The sequence below is a fragment of the Chenopodium album genome, chromosome 17 (assembly GCF_948465745.1).
Source record: "Chenopodium album chromosome 17, dcCheAlbu1.1, whole genome shotgun sequence".
Lineage (NCBI taxonomy): Eukaryota > Viridiplantae > Streptophyta > Magnoliopsida > Caryophyllales > Amaranthaceae > Chenopodium > Chenopodium album.
Genome location: NC_137850.1, coordinates 598,442 through 612,351, shown reverse-complemented (window position 1 = coordinate 612,351; position 13,910 = coordinate 598,442). Strand labels below are relative to the sequence as shown.

General features: G+C 33.3%; 1 long non-coding RNA gene across 3 annotated transcripts; it reads right to left on the bottom strand.

The window, feature by feature from the left end:
- Positions 1-9,633: 9,633 nt before the first annotated feature.
- On the bottom strand, positions 9,634-12,200 carry LOC145587292 (uncharacterized). 3 transcript variants are annotated; one of them, XR_014101241.1, is made up of 4 exons: positions 11,883-12,200; positions 11,102-11,486; positions 10,392-10,472; positions 9,634-9,983 (listed from the first exon to the last, which is right to left on the bottom strand). It is a non-coding gene; the product is annotated as an uncharacterized LOC145587292 (long non-coding RNA). The 3 variants fall into 3 exon arrangements; XR_014101243.1 differs by having other exon boundaries at positions 11,102-11,191; positions 11,883-12,197; XR_014101242.1 differs by having other exon boundaries at positions 11,102-11,186; positions 11,883-12,194.
- Between the last annotated feature and the right edge of the window lie 1,710 nt (positions 12,201-13,910).

The following is a 13,910-nucleotide window of genomic DNA, read 5'->3' as shown; positions in this document are numbered from 1 at the left end:
AGTCATAATGACGTGTGTAATGTATGAAATTTGCTTATGTATGTTTAATTTCCATTTCTCAAATGAAATAAAGCACAATTTATGCATTCTTGCAAGAACATCTCAAATAATAATAATAATATTTGACTTGAATTTTATAATTATACTTCCTCCGATTTTTATTTTATTTATTTATTTTTTTTTAATGTGAGTTGCACATAAAAAAAAAAAAAAAAAAAAAAAAAAAAAAAAAAAAAAATAGTAGATATTTTTGTTCCTGCGGATTACTATATTACAAGAAAATTCATGGTACTTGCTCGGCAGGATGGATAAACGTACTGTATTTTATTAATCATAAATTAAGCGTAAAAAATGACTTTGCTAAGTAAACCATCATAATCAATAAAAGCTTAGAATCTCTTTATCTCAAGTTCACATTGTCATCAATTAAATTAGTAATTGTTACGACGTACATGCAACATTGCAATTAGTTTCTTACTTGTACAATTTCAATGATTAATACAAAGTACATCTAATCCCTAATAAGTAGTAAAATTTGTAAAATTAAAGATTATTATTATTTCTCAAAAGCAGACGATGTCATACAACCTACAAAAATTTAGTGGGAAGCCGAAATACAATCTGCATCCCCAATCCTCTAGCTATATCAACCCTACCCTAGTAAATATATGCGCAGCAGCACGTGCCCCAATGTCTTGCGTCGTCGAGAATTTTTGAATCTGCTTAAGCAATGCAACAACCTTCTTCTCTAATTCCCCTAGTGAAGAAAAAGATAAGGGAATGAAACCATATCCAATCGCCTGACAACTAGATTCGTACTTGACCCGCTTCCGATGAGCCACATTAGCCACAACCTGTCAAGGAACAAAGTCAGACACAACTAAAAACAATGGTTTTTGCGACCGTCTCAAACGGTCGCTGAAAATAGAAAAAACGGTCGTTGAAAATAATTGCGACCATCAACAGTCGTAATAGGGTGGTCGTTATTCGCTTGGTCGCAAAAAGAAAAAATTTGACGGGTTGACGGTCGCAATCAATTTGCGACCGTTTTATTTATTTTCAACGACCGATATTGAAACGGTCGCAAATATTATTGATTGCGACCGTTATCTCACCAGTCGCAAATATGGACATTTGTGACGGCCATAGGCAGTCGCTAGTTGTTTTTTTTTTAAAAAATCAGAATCAAACGCAACCAGCAGCTACTTTCCACTGGCCTGCATACTTGTACACTTCAAAACGCCTTACCCACCGCCGCCGCCATCTCTAAACAACCTCTACCCACCACAACCGTCAACCACAAACTACCTTAGTCATCTTTCCTTTGCTCCGGGTCAACATCTCCGAAAGAAACTAACCCAAAAAAAAACCCACAAAAACTAAACCCACCAAAATTAAACCGACATCCTAAACACACCACCAAACACATGAATTTATCAAAAAAATAAAAAAATAAAAAAAAAACCCCCACAAAACCAAATAAACAAAACGACCACTATATAAACCCAAATAAAAAAATCAAAAAATCAAAACGGATTTCAAACCCATATAGAACAAAAATCAAGTAAAAAAAATTAACATTCAAACATGGAAATTCGTATATAAATCAACAAAAAATCAAACCAAATTCGAACAAAAAAAAAAAACAAACATGAAAATATACCTCAAACCCCGAATTGATTTCGAATTTGGTTTAATAAGGCCAAATTCGACAATAAAAAGTCTAGATCTAAAGTTTTCATGGTCGAATTTGACCTTAAAAACCTTTAACTTGCTTACATCCACCACCTAAGCATCGAACCAAGAGAATTAGGACCGTGCAGGAAATTTGCCGGACTCACCAACACCACCGACGTTGCCGAAAAACTTCCAAAAAGTAGATCAAAAGAGGAAAGAGAACTGGAGGTAGAAGAACGAGAGGGAGAAGAGGAAAGAGAAAGAGAAAAGGAGAGGCAAAAATGTAGGGAAAGAGGAAAGAAAGAAAGAAAGGAAAAAGAAGAGAGCAGATCAGGGAGGAGGAGCAGATCAGGGAGGAGAGGAAAGAGAATAAGAAGGAAAAAGGAAAAAGAAGGGAGAGAAAGGAAAGAGGAGATATGGAGCGGCGGTCAACAATATTAGGCCTAAGGTTAATTTGCTACTCCTTATATACCATATTTTTTAAAAAAATAAATATTAACCCTGTTGCGATCGCTTTAAACGATCGCAAATTGCGACCGTTTCTATAACGGTTGTATGGTCGCAATAGAATTGTTTTTATTCAGAATTATTTTTCACATGTATTTTATTTTTAAAAAAACGTTTAAATACCTTTTTGACCGTTAAATAGCCCAAAATGATTGCAAAATGACGACTGTGTTAAAATCAGTCGCAAATATTATATTTTGCGACCATTCTAATGACGGTCGTAAAAACACGGTCGCAATTTTACCAAATTTTAGTAGTGAGATAGCCCAGACTGTGTCAAAGGAGAAGACCCTGTCAAGTCATCATAAACAACGCGGCCACGATCTCAAGAATAAAGTAATACATCTGCAGGTCATAGGGCCCCGTCATTCCCTCCGGACAACCCAATGTTAACCTCCTTTCTCGCTGAAATCCCAGATCGATAGCAAACATCAACAAGGGTATCCCGAACAACATTATGCTAATGCTTAATATCCACCATACCAGCACACGGCACCGCGTGATCACCAAAAATATCCCCAGAAAAAACCCTTGAACAAGCTAAGCACGACGTCAATATAAAGAACAATGGAACACTCAACCAGTAGCACAACACACATCGGTAAGTCTTTGCGTTCATCGTCTGACCCAACCCCGAAATAGGGATAGCCCGAAGCCAAGTAGAGGGGTGATCACCCTAGTGTGATTTCCACAAGGCTGATTGACGAGGAGATAAAGAAAACGTGGATTCTGTAGAAGCGGTAACCTTTGTGAAATATATAGCTGCCAATTTCTTCATGAGTTTCGGGGCAACGACCTCACTAAGATTACTCAAAATGTCAGACTCCTCAAAAGCTCGACCAAGACTAACAATACCGACATGACGTAGAAGCTTAGTCTGCAACCCAGCGGACCGTAATCGAGATGCAAGAAAAGCATAGTGACGAACTTGTAACACCCCCAAATCTCCCTCTATAGAAATACTAGTATAATACGTATAATTATATCGTAGAGATAGACTTAGGGTCTGTTCTCTTAAGCTTATTTTCAGTTCAGTTCAGTTATTCATTTCCATCTCTCATAAAATATTCAGTTTAGTTCAATTCAACTCCAATAAGTTCAGTTCAGTTCAGTTCAGCTTAATTCAATGAATCAGAACAGGGCCTTAGGAGTGTTACCACCACGTGATTACGCAAGGCTACTCAAAATACTTAATTTAATAACAAAACTTGCAGCGAAAAAACTCAACTTTCGTTTATAAATACTTATAAAAATAGTAACATTGTTATGAGTACTCAAAATAAAGACAAAATCAACATTCCTAAACTAGGTGAAGCAAATCTCGGGACTCTAAGGGTGTCAATCGGGTTTGCGGTTCGGTTTTGGGTTTGGTTTATCGATTTTCGGTTTGTAACAAGTTGGTTTTTAACAGGTTGGAATTATTATCGGGTCAGTTCAGGTCGATTTTAAATAATTTCGGGTCGGTTCGGTTTGGTTTATTTTTATTACAATTTCTTTTCGGGTCGAATTTTAATCGGGTCGGGTTATAATTGGTTCGGGTCATAATCGGTTTGGGTTAAATTCGGTTGGTTCAAAAATCGGGTTTGTCAGTTTAAAGCGGGTTTTGGGTCAAAACATATTGGGTTGTAATCGGTTCAAGTCATAATTGGTTCGAGTTGAACTCAGTCGGTTTGACAACTTGTTTTGCCAGTTTTAAACGGGTTTCGTTGAAGTATATCTTCTAGTATATCCTCAACATTCTTTAATTAGTAATTCTAGTATATCATATAAAGTATTAATTAGTTGTTTTGCTTTATGTCCCTTTTTTGTATAACGATTTTCAGGATCAAATAATAATAACAAATCTAGAGTTAGCTTTTGATTAAGATTTTTTTTAATACAATATAGTGTTCCATAAGCCATTACTTGTAAGAGGACGATAATATTATAGCATAAGAGTTTCAATGACATCAAAATTCCAAACCTTTTCAATATAAATACTTCGTAATTCATATTAAACCCTTTTGTTTTACTATTGATAAAATATACCCAAAAAAAAGAGAGAAAAATAAAAAAAAAAAAAAAAAACTCTACAGTCATAACAGGTTACGGACTTACAGATTATAAATGGTGCGGTTGTAACCGGTTACGGGTTGTAAACGGTTCGGCCATAACTTATTACGGGTTATAAACGGTTTGGTCCTAACCAGTTACAGGTTGTAAACGATTTGTGTTCATCGGGTTTTTGTCGGGTTTAAACGGTTTCGGTTTACAATGGGTTAGGTTGCTATCGGGTTCGGAAGTACTCGGTCCGAGTTGTCCTTGGTTTCGGGTTGTATCAGTTTGGTTTGATAACGGGTACGGTTCTCAAAACATTCGGATAGGTTAAGTTTCAGGTTTTAAAAAATCGGGTCGATCTAGTTTACGGTTTTAAAATAACAGGTTCTTAGCGGTTCAGTTTCTTTTCGGAATAGTTCGAAACGGTTCGGATTCACCTGTTCGGGTCGGTTTTTTACAACTCTACGGGACTCCCATATGCTCATTCATGACTCCACCTGAAAATAGTCAACACTGCTTACCATAACAGTAAATAGGGCGAACCAAAAGAAATAGGAAATACGGATTAGCAAATTATGCTAAGTACGATAAGTGCAAGATAGCGTAAACTCAATTTATTAGCAAACATGCTTTTAAAATCAGTTCCAATAATTAATCCAATCATTCCAAACTCATGATTCAAAATCAATTCTAATAATTCAATAAAACGATTTTTAAAACCAATTCTTCTTTTTAAGACCAATTCCTCACCCAAGTGTGCACATCCCCCAAGTTAGTGTCCTTATCTAGAAGGCTATCCTTGTGGAAAGACTAGGTCTACAAAATCCATAGTCTTATCAACCAAATCCGCATAGTGGGATTAATATAATCATGCTTGTAAAGCTTTAATAAATAATTCAATAATTCTCATGAAATTCCTCTTTGAATAAAATTAAACTTTGTAGTAGAATCACTCAAAACTCCTTTATATTCAATTCAACATGCTTTTAAAATCAACCTTTTAATAAATACTTGAGAATAAAATCTCATATTAATAACTTTTCAAAATCAATAACTTTTCCTTTGAAAAACCTTTTACTTAATTCAACAAACATTTCAAATCAATACCTTTATTTAAACATGATAAGTAATTCAAACCATTCAAAACATGATATGAAAATCAATCCTTCAAAGATAATTTATTAAAACAAATTTTAAAATCAATACCTCCAAACATACTTATTTCATAAATCATAATTCAAATCAATTTAATTCAATCACCATCAAATTACATAAAACATGTTATTCAAACCAATCACTTTCAAAGGTTATAGCCACCTAAATGTACCTTGATTACGAATATCAATCAACACTTCGCACTTTCAAAGTTCAATCACGAATACACCTTGCAATTAACATAACCATAAGGTTATTACAACATCTTTAGACATAAACCCAAATCTAATGTGCATGGACTATAAAACTCTTTAAATAATACTTTAATATAAAATTATAGCTTTGAAATAAGTATAAATAATTTTAGAAAACTTACCATGAAGAAAATAAAGGAATAAGATTAAAGAGAATTCGATTTACGTTGGAAAGAATAGGCAGACCTTGCAGAGGCCATAACTCCTTCAATATAACTTCGAATTGGGTGATTCTTGAGCCTAAATTCAAGGTTTTTTCGAGAGGAACAATCTTCCATTAAACATCAAAACCCCAAAAATTGACCAGAAGTGCCCGAAAATTGGCTTTCAATGTGTACGGGCTGATTATGTTGTAGGAGTTTATAGGTACTATAAAGCGGAAAACATGAATCATATTCATAAAGCACCTAATCTCAAGATCGCATGCATAACACACAAGACACATAATCATACCTTTGAAGCGTGAATTCCACGTTGCAATTCGACAGGCAAATCCGGAAGAGAATAGAGCCCCAAGCGTTGCTCCTCTACTTAGTCCATGAGCTTCGAACGAGCCGTCCACCAATACTAGATTGGTCAACTGAAAGAGGAAAACCGCGATCACCACCTTTAATGGACTGAACCGACCACCATGAACAACCATAACCGGCGCCGAGGGAGGAGGAGCTTGAGAGGGGTTTGGTCTTGTGTTTTCTAATTAGGGTTTGATCAAACTGATCACTCAATTGCACTATTAAAAACCCTAGCCTCTTAGTCTATTTATAATCCTATTATAATTAGACTAAGTCACGAAGCCCAAAAGCCTCCTTATTCCTCCATATGGCCGGCCATGCTAGAGGATGAGGCCCATCATGGGCCTCGTCCTCTCATGCTCGATCTAGACCCTTTGTGTGACCTTATAGGATTCGTCCAATTGGGATTTGGCCTATTTTATTAACCCAAAGATCTTTAGTATCTCTAGCTATAATATAACGACGACCCAAATGAACGAACTTAATTATCTCCATAATTTGATCCATTTATATATCTAGTAATTGCACATGACGAAGACATAAATCCTTCTATCTCCCACTTGTCTGAGACAAGTGTGCAATATTCAAATTCCTTAAGTTAATGTGTGTCAATTTGATGATATGATTTCATCACATGTCGAGATCATATTAATCTACAAATCGTTTCTTAATATCTGAGTTCGAATTACAAAACCAAATGATTACTGATTAATACATTTGAACGCGGCCACATATTTTCTGAATTCTCCCTCTTCAAGCGGTCATGACACATTCCCTAATTTAATAAGTAGACTCAATCCAATCTTGTAGCAACAAAGCTCCCACTCAACTTTTGAAGTAACCAAGAAACATCCTTTATAATCTCCGGTTACGGGTAGACGTTTGAATGTACCACAATTAAATCAATCATTAAATAGAATCAATGTCCCACTCGTGTCATAGAAATCCAGTAATATATTCGAAAACTCTATACTTGAACTTCAAAGTAGGTCAATAGTTCAATCATGCATCATTCATGCATATCCAAGTAATTGACCGAGCATCACTATGCGCCTATAGCCCATGAAACTGCACTATTCAATCAATCTTACATGCTAGTCCATTTATTGAAATCATTTATGTCCACTTTAATGATTTCGAACTAGGAACTTAAATAATATAGGAATTTTGTTCACCTGTGGAGTTTCATTCACCAGGTCATCAACCTGATGAGCCCATCAATTCATAATTATTTTGGACATTTTATTTAATTTCCAAAACCATAATTAAATAAGAGAAATAAAAATTTCTGTTTAAATATAATTCTGCAAATATATGCATTCCTCATGTAATATGTTTTCTCAAAACATACACAACTTGAATTATATAATTTGCTAAAATTCAAGACTTTAATATGACTCCCATACCTTATTCTGTGGAAGGGGTTTAATAAATAAGCGATATTCTCACTTAAAACTTTGCAGATCATGACATCCCGCAAGTCATTGATCTCATAAACGAGGTGATATCTCATATCTATTTGTTTGGATTTGTGATGTGACCTTGACTCCTTTGTTTTGGAAAAAGTGTCCTTTTAGTCACAGTACAATTTGATCCAAACTTCCTCCTTAACTACTTTTACTGGAGCTAAACACACATATTTTGACATTAAGTATGCAACAGTGTTGTGCTTTGAACTCTTCATCAAGCTCATTGTCCTTCTCCATTCAGACATAAAATGCATCTAGATCACCATCTAAAGTCATCTTGCCTGTTTTGAAAACTTGCATCCGCATAACCTTTTGATAACTTGTTCACTTTTGCCACCATAAACTAGAAAAATTCCTTTAGTGCTTCTCAAGTACTTAAGGATTTGTTCTTGGTAACTTTCAGTATGCTTATTTTTAATTTGCTTGAAACCTGCTACACATGCACAAGTAATATGTAATATCTTGCTTTGTACATTTCATGGCACATAAAGTGGACCCTTTTGCAGAAGCATAGGGTACACTATCCATATTACTCAACTCTACTGGCTTTTGAAGGCACTGAGTTTTACTGAGCGCAATACCATGAAACATGGGAATACATCCTCTCTTAGAGTCTTGCTTCATCAACTTGTCAAGAACCTTATCAACATAAGTCTCTCGATGTTGTCCAATCATTCTTCGAAATTCATTTCGTGGATCTTGATTCCCAATATGCACCTAACATCTCCTAAGTCATTCATATAGAAACAACTCCTTAACCACTGCTTGACTTACTCAAGCATAGATATGTCATTTCACATATAAAATGTATGTCATTTACATACAAGATTAAGAAAACCAATTTCTCTAAATAAACTTCTTGTCTCTACAAGATTCCTTTTCATTCTTCAAGGAAATCAAAGTATTTGATTGCCTCTTCGAAATGAATGTTCCAACTCCCTAATGCTTACTTCAATCCATTAAATGAATTTCCGAAGTTTGCAAAACTTTCTATGATTTTCTGGATCTTCAAAGCCCTTAGGTTGTATCATATACATATCCTCCTTTGATATCCAATGCTAAACTTCATAATCGAAATCAGCAATCACTAGAAGAATCCGAATAGGCTTACACAGCTAATAGGTTTGACCCCATTTGTAAGACTATCATGGACTAACACATCTTTACAGACATGGAGTCCATTCTAGATTTCAACTGGATTTCATGGCCTTAAGCCACTTCCTGAGTTGGCACTTACCAAAGCTTGCATGTAGGGTATGGGTTCTAACCATTCCAATAGGAAAATTTTAGAATCCACCTTTTACTAGAATTTCAACAAACTGTTTGCTTTGATCCTAAGTAACCTACAATAAGTATAAGCAACAATAGAATTATTCTCTTCAACTCTTTAAAGCCTTTCATTCAAGTGGGACGATAGAAGCCTCGCTAGTTAAATTAGCTTGCATCGACACATGATTTATCAAATTAGCTGATTTCATGTGCCCTCGTCTCTGATGTAGTATTATCCACATTCATTTGTTGCTCGTCTCGAATCTCATCGCACTACTAGAAAATTGGTCTTTAGTATCGGGAATTTATTGATACTAAAGAGATATTTTCTGATACCAAAGGTCATTAGTATCGGAAATAATTTCCGATACTCAACCGATACTAGTACCTCTGTGGCTAATGTGTTGGTATCGGTTTTTTATTCCAATACTAAAAAGGGGTGCCTATAGTATCGGATATATCAATAGTATCGGAAAATTAGTAACCGAAATTTAGATACAAATATCATGTCTTGTGGTATCAAAAGATATTCTGATACTATAAAGATACTATGGTGTCGGAAATATTTGATACAAAAGAGTTGAATCTTTAGTATCAGATTGGTATTTGATACTAAACTAACCCTATAGTGTCTGAAATTACTGATACAATAATTATTCTTAGCTTTGAAAAATCTCTTTAGTATCAGAAATTTCTGATACTAATGATTAACTTTACAACAATAACAGTACTCTAGTATTAGAAATGTTCATATACTAGACAAAATATAGTATCATTATTAACTAATGAACCTTGTTCAATTAATTTATACATGATTCAAAACTAAATACATAATCCAAACCCTTGTACATTATTTTTGTTTATTTAGAGCTGTAAACAATTTTACATTAAGGAGTTCTAATACAAAAAACTGATATATACATGCTTGTAATACAAAGATACAAAGAAAATTTTACATAATCATCACCACCATTGAAGATATAAAATTGTAGCATAAATTTTTCTTAACATAAGTATACAATAGCTACTTGATTTCCAAAAAAGCTATACGCTTCCATCAACGATCTTCAAACTTGGACATTTTAGATCATCAAAAATTTAAGCTGTTAACATAAATAAGAAAAACCATCACATACAAATTCATCCAACAGCATATTAGTATCTTGAGCATCACACAATGAAAGCATGCATTGTATAACTTAATACACTAGCCATAAGGTTTAACAAGGACATAAGAGAATTTCAGCTATGACTTCATCATCATATACAATAATATTTTGTTTAGTGTAGCTTGTATTTTTAACTTATATAAGAAATAATCCATAGAAAACTTTTCTAATTTACTTTCTTAAGTTTGGTGGGGGAACATATATAGTGGTTAGTTTGATCATACATAACAAGTAAATTGATAACTCAGCAAGCTATCAAGATTAAAAGTGAGATTGTTCTAACATGAACTATAGGGCGATAAATAAGATGACATGAATACTCATCAAGAAAGTAAGATGTACCTTGAGAGTACTATGTGAGTTTGTGATAATCTTCCCATCAAAAAGTACTCATATTGTTCTCTATCTTGCTGCGTATACCAACTAAATTCACAAATAGGCATAAGAAAGTTAACACTTTAAAGATAGCAATGTTTAGTAAACTAAACCATGCTCCACAAGCAAAATTAAAGACAACAATGAATAGCGAATTTTTATTAGGGAACAACTAAACCCCTTCTTTTGCTCTCTGTAAAACCCTCTGTATTATAACTGCATGTTTGAAAGTTACACAAAATTAGAACACAAAGATTAAGAACCACCACCAACATTACTCCATCATGAACGCTAATATATCTCCATATATAAAAACTTTAATAAGTGCGTATATGATCTCATTGTAGTCCAAATACATATCATCCTCATTTATGTCAGCATATTTCCGTCATCGTAACTACAATAGTGCTCTGTAGGATGTAAGACATAAAAGATACATCACTAACCTCTATTAATCATAAACCCATTAGAATACAATTAAAATTAGTGAATCAGTGAGAAAATTGGACTATTTTAATAATAGAAAAGCATTACTAGTGATTGAGTTGATAGTTGAAACTAAAGTTGGAGTACTCTAATTGATGCTACCCAAATCATCCCCAAATGAAACATAATAGAGAATAAAAAAGCCAGGTCCTAATTCAAAACAAAAGCGTTGCAAGGGTCAGATCATATACCTTCAAATATAAGGTTGTTTGTTCTTTCTCTCCTTCATTTTGCTCCTTCCTCTCACTCTTATAGTCATATCTCCTTAAACTAAACCTATTCTTCAATAATAATCAAACATAAGCAACAATTCTCCATACAGATATATTAAACATCCAAAACATATACTGGAAATAGGGAGATAACTAAGTACCAAAAATTTAATGATATTATCTCTATTTCAAGGGACATTGAAGTTTGAGGCAAACCAATAAATAATTAAATATTTTTTAATTAAGTCTAACACACCTTCAACCTTTTAGAATGAACATATAATATTGCACTGGACCCAAACTATACCCAGCAAAATAACACGTCTCTGATAATACAGTGTATTTTCATTCAGATTCATCCAACCTGCAGCAAAATTGAAGCTCAAAACAGCAAAAACAAACAAAAATTACACAATTCTAGCGATAACAATTACAGTTTTTGTCGTTTCAAATATCCAAATTCAAATCTAAATCTAAACTCATCAAATAAATTATAAATTCTACATTGAATCCTTATTTCACAGCTCTAGTAATAACCAAAACCAATAAATTTGTTCAATATTTTCAATGTTAAGCTATGATAAATTGAAATTTTCAGCATAGTTTTCTTGCCCTTAACGATGGAATTAATCAAGAAACTCAAAATATGCCTAATTTAAGAATTTCTTCATATTTTTATATAAGTCAACAATTCCTAATCAAATAGGATAGGTTTAAAGTAAAGAGGATTCTAATAAGTAGATCAGTGAGTTAAACTTACCAAATACCACCAGTGAATATTGGTTGAGATTTTAGAAGTTGAGTAGCAAATCCCATTCGATGCGTAGAAATTGAGAAATGATATGAGCAGCAATTGCTTTTTTTCAGAAAAATCGAAGTAATTAAACTTCGAATGTAATGGGTAGTTCGTGAATTTGAGCAAATTGGATTTTGGTGTAAACCCTAGATTCGTGAAATGGAGGAGGAGAGATAAGAGTGCTCAATTGCTCAAGAAAAAGGTAAGACCTTTCTTTTGAATTTGGTTTTGGTTATAATACCGAGGTGAAATTATAAAAATGAAGTGTAGTGTTTCAAAATTTCCCCAAAATTTTAATGTACCGCCCGCGCCAAGTATGTAAATTTTTCATCAGATATACTAAATAGGCTTTAGTATCGGAATAATTGGTTACTATAGGCAATTATTTGTAACATTATTAATTCCGATAGGAAAAAAATCTATTAGTATCGAAATGTTTCTGATACTACTATGTTATTAGTATCGGATGAAAAAAATTCCGACACTAAAATAAAGTCTAATAGTGAGATTGAGTCAAAATCCAAGTAGTGTCGGAAAAAAATTATCTGATACTAATGAATCTTTTAGTATCGGAAATATTTACTGATACTAAATTTTATGATACTAAAGACCCTTTTTCTAGTAGTGTCGAGATCTAATTTTACTCCCACTTAGTTTTGTAGGAAGAGATTTCTTTCTATAAAGACATTATCGCGAGCAACAAACACTTTGTTATCTACGCGATTGTAGGAATAATACCTCTTAGTTTCCATAGGAAAACCCACGAAGAACTATTTACTTGATTTAGGGTGCATTATGTCATCTTTGTAAACATTTTACATCGATTTCATAACGCTTAATCTTGTTTTGAAAAGACAGCTTTTGGAACATTTTCAATTCATAACTCTTATGACGTCTTTTTAATTGCTTTGGTTGAGTTTCTGTTTAGTATATTCACAATTGTTGTTCTAATATATATATCCTCAAAACAATATATGTAAATCATTAAAGTCAATCTAAGATCGAACCATGACAAGCAAAGTTTGATTCCTTTTCAACACACATTTAATTGTAGTGTTTTTGGATTGTGAATTAATTCAACAATTCCTTTTAGATGATCATTAATTTTGAGTTAATTATTTATCACAACAATCTTATTGTGGTGTGAAATTGTTTATCTCAAACTGATTCTACATTTAATTTTGGAATATTGAACATTTCAATGATTCCAACCTTCACTTCATTAAGTAATTATCGATATAGTTACTTAAATTGTTAGTAAAGGCAATGAAATAGTTAAATCTCTTGCTAATTCTTGAACTAATTGGTCCACACACATCATATGTATGAGTTCCAAAAGGTCATTAGCTCCTTCACCCTTTCAACTAAAAGGTGACTTGGTCATTTTACCTTATCAAGCATGACTTTTAATTCTCAAATAATTCACAATCAAATAAGAGTAAGAGTCCATCAAATTGTATCTTTGGATGTGCAAATGGTTTATGTGACCTATTCTTACTTTGTTATAAGTACGTTTATCTTAAATTATCTAATTTTGCTTTTGTGATCTACTTATATCAATGTCATAAACAAAATTAATTCGTATCTAGCAAAATGAAAACAATTTATAACCATGGTCATGGATTAACACTTGTCCAAGCCAAGTAAACCAAATCAGTATTCAAACAAGAAACCGAAATATTGTCTCATTTAATTGGAAATAAGTCTAAAATCATCATAAAATTCAGAAATTAAAACTATGAAGCTTTCTTGGTCACTCGAACACTTCTAGTGCACCCTTTAGCTCCATTTCCTTGCTAGCTTCACTTCTTTGCAGCTTCTGCACAACATTTATAATGTTAAGCACTGCAACTTGGTATCGCATACCTAAGTGAAAGTTAAAATGTTTATAACATAATACCTGAGGTGGATGCTCCATTTTTCTTGAGGAACTCAAGATATTTGTGGAAATTGCGATTCTAATGCCCCTTCTTCTTGCAGTAAAAGTATTCA